The sequence below is a fragment of the Phyllostomus hastatus genome, unplaced genomic scaffold (assembly GCF_019186645.2).
Source record: "Phyllostomus hastatus isolate PE091 unplaced genomic scaffold, TTU_PhHast_1.1 phas_contig_196, whole genome shotgun sequence".
NCBI lineage: Eukaryota > Metazoa > Chordata > Mammalia > Chiroptera > Phyllostomidae > Phyllostomus > Phyllostomus hastatus.
In genome coordinates, this window is record NW_025333709.1 from 4,290,403 (window position 1) to 4,303,779 (window position 13,377).

The following is a 13,377-nucleotide window of genomic DNA, read 5'->3' on the forward strand; positions in this document are numbered from 1 at the left end:
AAAACATTTCTCCTCGGTTAACTGTTGGATTTTCACTTTTAAAATCAAACCTTGGTTTCAACAGTATTTTTCTTAAATGATCAGCATTTCCATTTATGGATTTTGCATTTTGTGTTTTAATGAGGAAGGCCTTTCCAATTCCAGGGTAATAAAAGGATTCCTTTATTTTTGCTACATTTTTAATACTATTTTCATGCTTAGGTTTTTACTCCATCTGTAATTATTTTTTTATGATGTGGCAGGGACAACTTTATTATTGTAACTTCTTAAATATTTATCTAATTTTCACAAAACCATTTATTGGCCATTTTACGATATTCCCACTGACTTGAACTCACAAACTTTATGATGTGATGAACTGCGGACGTCTGTAGGAGGAGGTCATGAAGAGGACATGACTGCCCGTTGACCCTTGAGCTGGACCTGAGCTGGGCAGTCGGGGCTGGTCACCACCGTGCACTCCTACTGTGTTCCTTGGCGTGTACATTCTGCCCCCACTCCCGAAGTGGGCGCTGTTTTCAAGGACACGGGCGTGAGAGGCCAGTGTGTTGTCGACACCATCTGGACTGAATACAGGGCTGACTCTGTGAAGACCTCTGTATGGGATTTAGGGTTCCGGTGGGCAGTGGGGAGGCCTGCTCACTGTGGGCCATCCACGCCTCGTGTGTAAGTGCCCTGGCTTGTTAAACCTGCCACCTACCACCCCGGAGTGGTCTGCCTCTTCCTCCGCCTCTCCTCACCCTTCTTGTATGGGGGCCATTCAGATTTCATCTGAAGGACTCCTGAGGTCACATGCTACCAACTTCCGAAATTTCTGTTCCATTGTTCTTTTTGCCTAACTTTGAACAAGTAACACATTGTCAGTTAACGAATAACACATTGTTAGGGTAATACAGTTTATGTACTTTTATTATTTTTCCTTTGGTTACACTACTGTCCCAGATTCTGGTTTAGATGTTTTGTAGACAATTTCATGGTTTGGGTTTGTCTGGTTGCTTCCTGATGGTGTCATTGGACATATTTTTTATCCTCCCCCTGTTTTTTGTACTTGGAAAGTAGCGCTGTGGGGTGGATTGGAGTCAAGTTCAACATCTTGGCAAAGAACACTTTCCAGCACACTTCACATTGCACAATGCTCCCTTGCCCCACTATGACTGATGTTCGGTTGCTCAATGGCTCAGTGCAGAACAGCTCAATCTCGTCATTGTACTCTTCAGAACATTACAATGAGGTAAAATTTCAGTCATGGCTCATGCACTGATGGCCATTGCCTGAGCCAGTGGTTTCAGTTGTGGTTTTAAAGTAGGGATTTTCTAATTCTATGATTTTTTTCATATCTATTAGCCGCCCATCTTCTTAAATGAGAAATTTTCCCTATCTCCTGTGGGTGTTTCATTTCTGCAGCATGTAACTTACACGGTAAATACAAGAGAGATGGTTAATTCTTTTTTTTTAAGATTTTATTTATTTATTTTTTAGAGAGGGAAGGGAGGGAGAAAGAGAGAGAGAGAGAAACATCAATGTGCAGTTGCTAGGGGCCATGGCCTGCAACCCAGGCATGTGCCCTGACTGGGAATCGAACCTGCGACACTTTGGTTCACAGCCCATGCTCAATCCACTGAGCTATGCCAGCCAGGGCATAATTCTTTTCCTTTAATTGGTAATGCTCAGGAAAAGAAGTTGGTGGTGCCATTATCCAGTTACTCCCAGTGGTGTCTAATAGCATTTATATTCTCTCTCTCTCCTCTTTCTTTTATTATGAATCTACTGGTTTTTATACATCAAATAAGTTTCAATCAACTGCATTTCTTCTTTTTTGATGCCCACACTGTCCCGTCTTCAATCCTACTCCACCCTCTTTTGACATAATCTGTCTTTGCCTTGAAGGGCTCTCGTGCTTTCTCACACAATGGAGTGTCTCAGTCTCAATTTTTTTTTTTGCCCCAGACATGGGAAAGAGAATTTTTAACCTTATTACTACCCTCTTGCATGCTTAAAACTATTGTCTTTTAAAAAGAAGTTTACATTGATTACTGCATTGGAATATAATTTACATGACTAACATCAACTTAAATGAATTTTGATAAATGTATACATCCATGAAATGACCACCACAATCAAGATATAGAACATTTCTTTCACCCCAGGCATTCCTGGCCTCGTTTCAGTCAATGCCCACCAGGACTCCCAGCCTCAGGTAACCACAGACTTGCTTTTCATCACTGTAGATAGATTTTAGTTTTGTCTGTGATTGAACTTCATCAGAATGAAATCACATGGAGTATATTCTTTTGTGTCTGGCATCTTTCTCTCAGAATAATGTTCTTGTGATCCACTCCTTGTTGATTCTCGTAGTAGTAATACTGCCGAGTAGTATTCCACTTTGTGGCTATACTGGAATTTGTTCATTCATGTATTTGTTGATGGGCATTTGGGTTATTAACAGTGTGGGACTATTATAAATGAAGCTGCCTTAAGTATTCAAATATAAGTTTTTGTGTAGAGGAATGGTTCCATTTTCCTTGGGTAAATACCAGGAAGTAGAATTAATGGGAAAAATGGAAGTATAGATTTAACTGTATAAGAACCTACAAAGCTATTTTCAATGTACCATTTCACCTTTGCACGAACAATGGATGAGCATCTCTGTGGCTCCAAATCCTTGACATCATTTGTGTAATTTATATTTCTCTTGTGGCTGATGATGTTGAGCAGGTTGGTGTGCTTATTGGCTATTTGTATATTTTCTTTTGTGAAGTGCATGTTTAAGCCTTTTGCCTATTATTTGAAGCTTCAGGTTGTATTTTTTTGAGATGTGTAAATTCTTTATGTTGTTTTAGACACAAGTCCTTGTCAAATATATTTATTGCAAATATTTTCTTTTCTTCTGGGGCTACCTTTGAATTTCCTTCAAGGCAAGTTTTTATGAGCAGAAGTTTTTATTTTTGATGAAGCCTTTCTTTCTTTCTTTCTTTCTTTCTTTGTCTCTCTCTCTCTCTCTCTCTCTCTTTCTTTCTTTCTTTTGTATTTACTTGCTCCATTTATGAAATAGGTGTCCACTCCAAGGTCACACAGATGTTTGGCCACACAAAAGGGAATTTTTTATAGTTCAACATTGGTTTATTACTCATTGTGAGTTCATTCTTGCGTATAATATATCACAGAGGTCATGATTAACTTTTTTCCATGAAAAAACATAATTTCCTATTGCTGATGTAACAAATCACCACCAACATAGTGGCTCAAACATCACAATTTATTGTCTTGGAATTCTGGAGGTGTGGAGTCCCAATGGGTTCTACTGGGCTAAAATCAAGGTGTGAGTCATGCAGCGTCCCCTCTGAGGGCTCCCGGGGACAATCCTCCTACTTGCCTTCTGCATCGTGTTAGAGGCTGTTAGCAGTCGTTGGCTTGTAGCCCCAGTGACTCCAGCTTCTACTCCCCTGGCCTTTCCTTCTCTGGCTTCATTGCTCCTGCTTCCCTCTTGTGCGGGTACCTGTGATTATGTCTGGGCCCACCTGGGTAATCTAGGATAACCTTCTCTCCTTGGGTGCTAATCTAACCATACCTGTGAGTCCCTTTTTGTCATGAAAGGTAACATAGGCGCAGGTTCTGGAGATTGAAACATGGACATCTTTGAGGTGAGGAAGGCATCATTTTGCCAACCATATGTGTGTTCTAGGTGAAAGTAAACTCAACTCTGGAAAACTACATTGGAGAAAGTGAGCTGCGTGGCATTTTGCAGACTCCATAGATCTGCATGTATCCAAAGTTTGCAGGTACAGGAACATATGGAGTCCAATGGGCTTTGACACATTAACACATTTAATACTCCCCAGCAGAAAACATTATTTTTTTTTTAGAGATGAAAGGAATCCCCACAAGCTTATTTAACAACTGGAGGCTTGAGCGTGCCAGCTGGTATGTACACTCAGCCACGCTCTCACATAACCTGGTTTCTCTCTTTTATTTCATTACATTTTGTCCTTAAACGATTTGAATATTTTTGATTAAAAGACAAACAGCTACATCCTTAGAATGACTTTAGAACTCTTTTTTAAAAAAGATTTTATTTATTTATTTATTTATTTATTTATTTATTTTTAGAGAGGGAAGGGAGGGAGAAAGAGAGAGAGAGAGAGAAACATCAATGTGCGGTTGCTGGGGGCTGTGGCCTGCAACCCAGGCATGTACCCTGACTGGGAATCGAACCTGCGACACTTTGGTTCACAGCCCCCGCTCAATCCACTGAGCTATTCCAGCCAGGGCTAGAACTCCTTTTTTAAAAAAAGGCTTAATTTAATTTTTAAAACATTTTATTTATTTATTTTTAGAGGGAGGGTGAAAGAGGGAGAAAGAGAGAGAAACAGCAATGTGCGGTTGCCTCTTATGTGCCTCCTGCTGGGAACCTGGCCCACATCCCAAGCATGTGCCTCGGTTGGGAATTGAACCAACGACCCTCTGGTTCACAGGCCAGCACTCAATTTACTGAGCCACACCAGCCAGGGCCAGAACTCCTTTTTGAAGCAGCTAAAGCATTTTCATTATCCATCTGTCACCAGCAGTGAATGGACGTGTGGAGAAGTGAAGGATTAGGTTGTTGGGCTAAGAGCACATGAAAAACAAGGATCTCAGAGTTGTAACAATGCTCTGCCATAGCTTATTCTTTTTAAAATGTAGCATAAAAGCCACAGACTGTATAAAACCTATTTGCATCTTTTGCTCCCCACGATCATCCTGTTGTCCTGGTTTAGGTTTCTTCGATGGTCATTTCCTCCTTCAGGCTTATATAAGGTTTTTGCCTTCAGCTCCTACTCCACCACCTGCCTACCTGAACCCAGGTGACTCTTACTCACAAGACCTTGCATCAGATTCCTTCTCAGGAAGTCTTTCCTTACCCACTACCCAGCCTAGATCAGTTCGTTATTATAATCTCTCAGAGGCCCCTACAGTTTCTTTTCACAGCATTCGTGACAGTTTTAATTAGGTACTTAGCTAGGTAATTAATTAGTTGATATCTACCCTTGCTAATAGACTCTATAAACTCTATGGAGGAACATGTCATTTTCATTTGGCTCATTGTTAAACGTCAAATACCTAAAACGATGACTCTTGCTTAATAAGCATTAATTTTATTGGTTTCCCGAATGAAGGAAGCAGGCAGGAGGCCCATCGGAGAGGCCTGCAGGGTGCTGAACAGGCTGAGGAATGATCTAGAGAACGCTGCAGCTGAAAGAGGCAGGCGCTGATGCGGAATGCGTGTAGCAAGCCTGGGTGACTCGATGAACAGCCACGTCATTAACAGAAGTTGGGATGTCCCGGGAAATGATCATTGCTTAACTAACTCGCACAACAGTTTCTTCAACAGGGAAAGTCAGGAGTTGGATTTCCACCTCGTTCCAAAGAAGTCTGTGAGACAGAAAAGAAGAGATAAACGAGTAGTGATTGGGACTTGAAGGGAAATGAGTAATTTTAATGTAGAACACTGCTGGTTCCAGCATTTCCTGGCCCCAGGGGAGCCTTGGGAATGCTGACCCTCTTGGCATCCCATGATCAGGCACGTCACATTGCACCGGTGGCGTTATGGCTTTACCTGGCAAGGCCTCTCCCAGGTTGGGGCAGGCCCTCTGCAACCTTTGTGAGACAGCCTCTTCCCAGTGTTCCGAGAAGCCAGGCTAGAGACTCCCCTTGACCACCCGAGTCTTCGGGGTCACAGGTACTTTCTTGATGCTCTGGCATTTTCTAGGGAGAATCCCAGAGAGGAGACATAGGGACATAGATATTTCCCTTTTGTTTTCTTTCCCTTTTTGTCTTCCTGTAGCTCTGCATTAATTTCCTAGGGCTCCCTTCAAAAAGCACCACGAACTGTGTTGCTGAAAGCAACAGAAATTTCTTATCTCCTATTTCTGGAAACCAAAAGTCCAAAATTAAGGTGTCAGCAGGGCCATGTTCCCTCTGAAATCTGGAGAGAAGAATCTTTCCTTGCTCCTCCTAGCCTCTGGTGTTGGTTGACCATCCTTGGTTCCTTGGCTGGTAGATGCCTAATTGCAGTCTCTGCCTCCATTGTCGCATGGTGCTCTCCCTGTGTCCACGTGTCTCTGTGTCATCACATGGCATTATCATGTGTTTCTGTGTCATCACATGGTTGTCTTCTTGTAAGGACCCTAATTATATTGGATCAGAGCCTACCCTAATGACCTTATCTTAACTTGATTCACTTTGTAGAGACTATTTCTTTTTAATTTTATTTATTTATTTTTAGGGAGAGGGAAAGGAGAAAGAGAGAGAGAGAGAAGCATCAATGTGTGGTTGCCTCATATGCACCCCCTACTGGGGACCTGGCCTGCAACCCAGGCATGTGCCCCGATTGGGGATAGAACCAGCAACCCTTTGGTTCGCAGGCTGGCACTCAGTCCACTGAGCCACACCAGCCAGGGTGAGACTATTTCAAAATGAAGTCACATTCTCACCATTATTAGTGGTGGTGAGAACTTCAGCATGTATTTTCTGGGACACAGTTCAGCCATTAACAGTACTCACATGGCATGCATTTTATCAAGGAATGACTCCTTGCTGTTGAAGGTGGAAGGTTCTCTCCTTTAAGTTGCAGGACGACACTGTAACGATGGGTTCTTCAGGTGTGGCTGTTCACGAGCCGAGGGAGGATAAATAAAGGCTTGAAAACCTATTCTCAAGACCATCACCTGGTTTGAGGGCCTTTGTCTTAGTGTCCAATCCTGCTTTTGCATGCCGAAAGCCGTATAGTACCTCACTCCTTTTCTTTGCATTCTGTCTGGAACAAGTTTGCATATCTGCCCCGGGCAAATGTGAGTTGGCCAGGACACAGGTCATGTATGCGGAACAGCAGAAGAATCATAATTCCACCGCTAATGTAATGATTCCTATCTAGGTAAACATCACAATTAATCTCAGCCTCCCATTCCTGTCGCCTGGCTTAGTTTTCAAGGAACTCAGTGTTGTTTGGGATTTGGGTGCTTCTATGAAAGACAGGCTTATTCGATACAGCCACCGTCAGGCCCCACATCCTAAACTGTGGTCACGGAGAAGCCAGAGGTTGGTTTCTGGTGCAGGAGTAAAGATAACTGGGTTTTCCTGTCTGAGATGGTTTTTGCTCATCCTTCAAGGTCCTCTCTTCCTGCCCGGGCTCCTCATTGCCATGGCCACTGCAGACAGGTGCTGTCCTCAGGAGCTGTGTCCTGACAGCATCAAGGCATCCACTCTACCCATGCAGGAGCACAAAAGGCATCTCAGCAGCTTCCCACCTTGCGCTGACCCACCAACTAATGGAGTGGTCAGAATATTGCACTTCTCGTTTAGCTGTGCTTCTCTCTGTAGAAGTGGTCACAGCTCATGGGAGGAAGAACATTGGAAGTAAAAAGTCAGGTGCAGAGGAATGAACTATCAGGCAGCCTTTGACCTTGGGGGGGAATGAAGCACGTTTGTTATTAGCCCCACGCTCTAACCAACTGAGCTAACCGGCCACCCATACTTTTAATCTTAATGAATTTGGTGAACTTTGAGTACCATTTGCAAATGGCGTAGATTATGAAAAAAAATGCTTGTTCGGTTTCATGTACTTTGTTTTCGAAGCAGAAACACTCACAAGGAAAACAGTTCCCATATGTTCTCACTTGCACAATCGTGGAATAATTAGCGCACTCGAACGAGTGCGTAGATGTGTCTTACATGTGAGCGTCGTACGGTGCACTCAGTGAACAGCTTTTAAGTGACTTTGGAAAGGCCCGAGATGGGACTGGAGTTCAGATGGGTGGGAGGCCTTGACGGTGAGGTATTATTTATTCTTCCTTAATTAGGTCTCTGCATTTCACATGCGCACTGGTTTGTTTTTAGATCATGATAAAGTAAACATTTCATTACCAATCCCTTCCATAAATACCCCCCCAAATAACACAGTGCATGTGTCAGAAGGAAATAAATATTTACCAAATTAACGGAGTCTTGCTCACCAGTATATGCCAACCTCACATTTGTATCTATTATTTTAACTTTTATTTTTTTCAATGATGCCTGAAATGTCTGCTTTTTTCCTAGGAACCGCATTTATTTTAAATCAACTTCTAAATATTCCTTCTGTCTTGATTCTTATCATTGACTGGTTGGGAGCTTATTTCATAGCATAGAAGGCTGTCAGAGCTGGAAATTGCCAAAGAATTTTTTTAATAAAAAAGTAAAACAGAAAACCCTTTTTACTTGTCAGGCTCTTTTGTCATTGTCTAAGGGTCTCATGTGATACCCCATTCTTGAGGGTAGGCAGGACAAGAATCTTTTCCCTCCTTATACTTGAGGACGGAAGTGGAGTTCAGTTCATTCATTCTTTTATGGGTTTGCGCTCAGATGTCAAGGATGAATAGAATTCCCAAGTTCAAAGGAAAGGTCATGGCATCAAAATTAGAACAAAGAAATGAACACACACCTGGGAGGGGTAGAGGTGGTCAAATCATTCTGTACGTAAAACTCAGAACTGACCTCGTCCAAGGGAGGTGGGGAATGAGGCCAAGGGGGTCCACTGTGCCTCTTCAGTGGGACTTCGTGGAGATTTCGGAGCACTGCTACTTACAGCTCACACTCCCCAGCCAAAACTCACATACAGGACACACAGTTAAGCACACGGGGAGCTGGAGACTGCAGTCTTAGCTCCACTGCTGCTGTTGTTTTCGTGTGAGGAAGAAGAGAAGAGATACGTAGTGTCTGCCACGGCCCAGCTCAGGTTACACCTCCTCCTTCGCTTGGTTGAGGTGATTAGGGAAGACCCGTCTCTCTTTTCTCTGATAGCCCATTCGGCTTTCTCAGCGTACCAGCATGACCATTCTTCTGCGTGTCCACAGTCACAACTCTGAGCCTCAGCTCTGACACTAAGTCATTATCACATTATCTTCCGGAGCCTCTGAGCCTTGAGAAAGATGTACTGGGTATATAGCATTTCTTCCGGGCTTCTTGTTATCACATGTGTCCTTCTTATACCATAGGATCCGTTAGGGCAAAGATTATAACTCCTTTTTGGGCCTGGTGACATTTCACATGAGATGCTGAAGACAGTAACGTCAGTAAATTCTGGTTGATTGAAAGTCTAGATGAATGGGGGGTGAATGGGCAACCCGGATGTGTGCCATCTCACACTCTCAGTTTTCGTGCCACATTTGCATAGATGCAGAGTCGAGCTTCTCATTGAGTTTCCTAACAAGCATCCATAGGTGCAAAAACTTCCGATAAGCAAAGCAAATTCTACTAAGGAATTTACGGGGGTGTCTAAGCAGAAAATTTGCATCACATGCTTGTCAACCGACAAGTTCTGACTCCGTAAGATTTTTCTAGTGCTCAGTGTCGTTGCTTGGTTGCATCAAGGTGGAGTTCTCCCACCTGGCCATTGCTTCAGGCAGGTGCGACTTTTCTGGCTCATGTTTCATTGCCTGGGCTTCCTTATACCCCCAACCCACCTCCAGGCCCCAAAATACAAAATTAAATAAAATAAAACAGCAAATAAAGACCACAGGCTTCCTTCCAACTAAATAAATTACCCAACAATTTATTTCTGCAACGTTCTATTTCCAAGGAAAATGAAGGGCCAAATTCACAAGGACACTTTTCTTGAGACAGATGGGGTTATAATGATTTTGTTTCCGTGACAGACAAATAGATGAAGAGGTGAAGATGAGGGAGTGAGAACAAGAGCAGGGAACCCGGAGTAAGCTACTTTTAAGATGCCAGTTGCTGATGGATCATAGTCCACCAGGCTTAATCATCTGCAAGGTATTAGTATCCTCACGTAGACCTGAAGTACGGTGGGATTAGAGCAGTTTTCCCCCCGTTCAAGGTGATCGATGGTATGCGGCATCCATGGAATTAAAAAAACCCAGAGCCTTCTGACTCCAACGCTCGCTTGTCCTTGCCTTTCTCATATGTTGCTTAGCTGCCTTCCAGGAGGGGGGGGTCTACTCCATAATCAGGCCAGCCATCTTTCTGAATGCCTGACTTCTCTGGGCAAAGAAACGGCACCCCAGCAGCAGCTAATTAGACCTGAGCAGCTGGAGTTACCCCCAAATTACTCAGGCTGTCCTGGCTTGAGATTCACTAGTGGTCCCCTACAGCACTGTCACCTGATAAACAATGGAAAACTCTGGGAAGTGCCTCTCAGCTATTTCACAATGACAAATGTCTGGAGCAGAGCAGATAAAGGGAAGATCGCAGAGCAGGGAGGCCCTTCATGGAGGAAAGGTGGAGAATGCATGCTGTTTAGTGGCTGTGATTTCAACACCTGGAATAATTGTGATCTGGCAAAAGGGCAAAATGTGTAAAGCATTGGGGTGGAAGCTTTGCTTCTCAAAATCAGCCCAGGAAGAGTTCATTCCGTGGTAAAAAAATCTAGATCAGCTTTAATACAGTAGCCACTGGTAGCTAGATATGGCTACTGAGATTTAAAATAATTATAATTAAATAAAATACAAAATGTAGGTCCTCAGTCTCACTGGTTATACTTCAAATGCTCAATAGCCATGTGACACTCATGGCTTCTGCCTTGGGCAGCACAGATGGAGAACAGTCTTGTCATCGCAGAGGTTTCTATGGGACCACACTGACCTAGAGCAGAAGGTAGTGAGATGGCAGGAAGTCATGGTTGATGACACAGAGCTCACTCCCAGAGCAAACATTTGCAGGGTGGTGCCAGCGTTCAGACTGAAGGACCCAGAATTGTTCCACCTCACCCATCCATTACGTGGCAATGGCAACCTCCACTCGTTTAAAAAAATGTGATATGGTACACGTAACGTGAAATTTACCTCTTAATTACTGTAAGGGTACAATTCAGTAGTTTTAAATATATTCACATAGTTGTGCAGTCTCCAGAATTTTTTCATCTGTCAAAACTGAAACTCCTTTAAACAGTACTCATGTTGCCCTTTTCCCAGCCCCTGGCAACAGCCCTTCCACTTTCCGTTTTTATGAATTTGACCACAGATGCTTTATATGAATGGAATCATACAGTATTTGTCCTTTTGTGAGTAGCTTATTTCATTTAGCATAATGTCTTCAAGGTCCGTCCACGTTGTAGCATGCGTCGGAATTTCATTCCTCTCCAAGGCTCAATAATGTTCCTTTGTATGTATGTAGACTACTTTTTTCTATCCATTCACCCAACAGGGAATACTTGGGTTGCTTCCACCTTCTGGCTATTACGAATAGTGCCTCTGTGGACATGGGTGTATGCGTATATCTCTGAGACTCTGTTTCCAATTACTTTAGATGTATATCCAGAAGTGGAATCATTGGATCATTCGGTAATTCTATTTTTTATTGTTTGGAGAAATCACCATCTTATTTTCTATAATGGCTGCACCATTTTTTTTTTGTTTCTACCAACAATGCACAAGGGCTCCAATTTCTCTGCATTTTCAGCAGCACTTATTTTCATTTTCTTTTCTTTTCTTTTTTTTTAAATAGTAGCCATCTCCATGGGTATGGTGAATATCTACCCATTTCTAAGGAGTACCTTATTTTTCACGATGTGGACACTATGCTTAGAGGGAACTTTTTAAAATGCCAATTCATAAAATGTAAGCTAATAGAATTCTCTAATGCTTTCCAAGATGACATTAAGGTCAAGCATCTCACTTCTGTAGTGTGATACACAGAGAAGGGCTTTATAAACAGATGTCCATCCCCATGAAGCCTACACATTTAACAATGCTCAGTAAAAGCTTTAGAATCATATTCAATAGTGACACATCCCAAGAATCACACATTTGTGTTTTATAAGTTTTCCTAAAATCGTTATGTTGACTTTTCTACTCCTTGTCATTTGTTGATACTAATTCTTCTATTTAAAAAAAACCTGAGAGAACAGGAGAAGAAAGTCTGCAATCAACCCTTGGTCTTGTATGAAAATTACTGCTATTGTAGTTCTTTACAAAGCCTGTCTGTACAGCACCATACGGGGATAAAGCATTTCATGTCATCAGCTTTAAAAGTCATATACAACATTCAATGGCAATAATAGACAGTCAAGCACCTGATATCCATAGTTGACAACATGTTTCACTGACTGGCATTCATTTAAATGTATCCTTTCTACAGAGGGAGGGGAAAAAGAGACAGTGTCAGCTTCCCAAGGCATGCCATAAAAGGATTCTCACCTTCTGTGGATCTGAGAATGAAAAAAACAAATAACAACAACAATAACAAACTTAAAAAACCTCACATCTGTAGGGGCGGCTATTATCAAAAAGTCAACAAGCAACAGGTGTTGCTGAGGATGTGGAATGAACGGAACCCTCATGCAGGCTTGGTGGGAGTGTGAATTGGTGCAGCCACTGTGCAAAGCAGTATGGAGATTCTGCAAAAAAATACTACATGACCTAGAAATGCCACCTTATTTAAATAAACTCAAAGCACTAATTTGAAAAGATATATGCACCCTCTTTGTTCACTGCAACATCTTTTTTACAATAGCTAAGATGTGGAAGCAGCCCAGATGTCCACAGACAGACGATCTGATAAAGGCAATGTGGTAACACGTGGACAGTGGAATATTATCCAACAATAAGAAAGACTGAAATCTTGCCATTTGCCACAACATAGATGGACCTAGAGGTTTCATGCTGAGTGAAATAAGTCAGACAGAGAAAGAGAAATACTGTGTGATTTCGCTTGCATGTGGAATCTAAAAAACAAAACAAATAAACAAACAAAACTGAATAAAAACAGACTCATAGAAAGCTCAGTCTGATGGTTGCCAGAGGGGAGGGGTGCATGGGGGAGGAGTCAGGAGGTCAGGAGGTCAGGAGAATCCAGCCTATAGTATTGTGATAACTCTACCTGGTGACACATGGTTACTGGACAGCGCAGTGACTACATGGGAAGGCGTACAAACGCTGAATCACTATACTGTATACCTGAAACCAAGGTAATATTGCACACCAACTGTATTTAAAAAGAGACATTGCTGATAAGCAATGTTTATCTTTCTGGGGTTTACCAGAAAGTTAAACACGCCAAAAGCTATTTCCTGTGCACTAAACGTGAATCAACAGCATTTTCTGTATAAAACCAAAATAGTCACTATCAAAAGTTTGCCCAAACTGTTTGATTAAAGCACTGATTTAAACAGTTTGCATATCTTTAAAAAATATCAATCTCTACAACTCCTTTTTACTGTAATGAGGCATAAGTCTTAGTAAGATCAAACAGGTGCATAAGTGAATAAGCTAGGGAAATAATAGTCAGTGAACGTCTTTAAATCTCTTCTTACATTGCACTTTTTAAAATGTTTGGGGGAAAACATGTGAAATCTTTGCCATTAGACTAACAAAAACAAAGAAACAACAGAATAAGACCTGAATA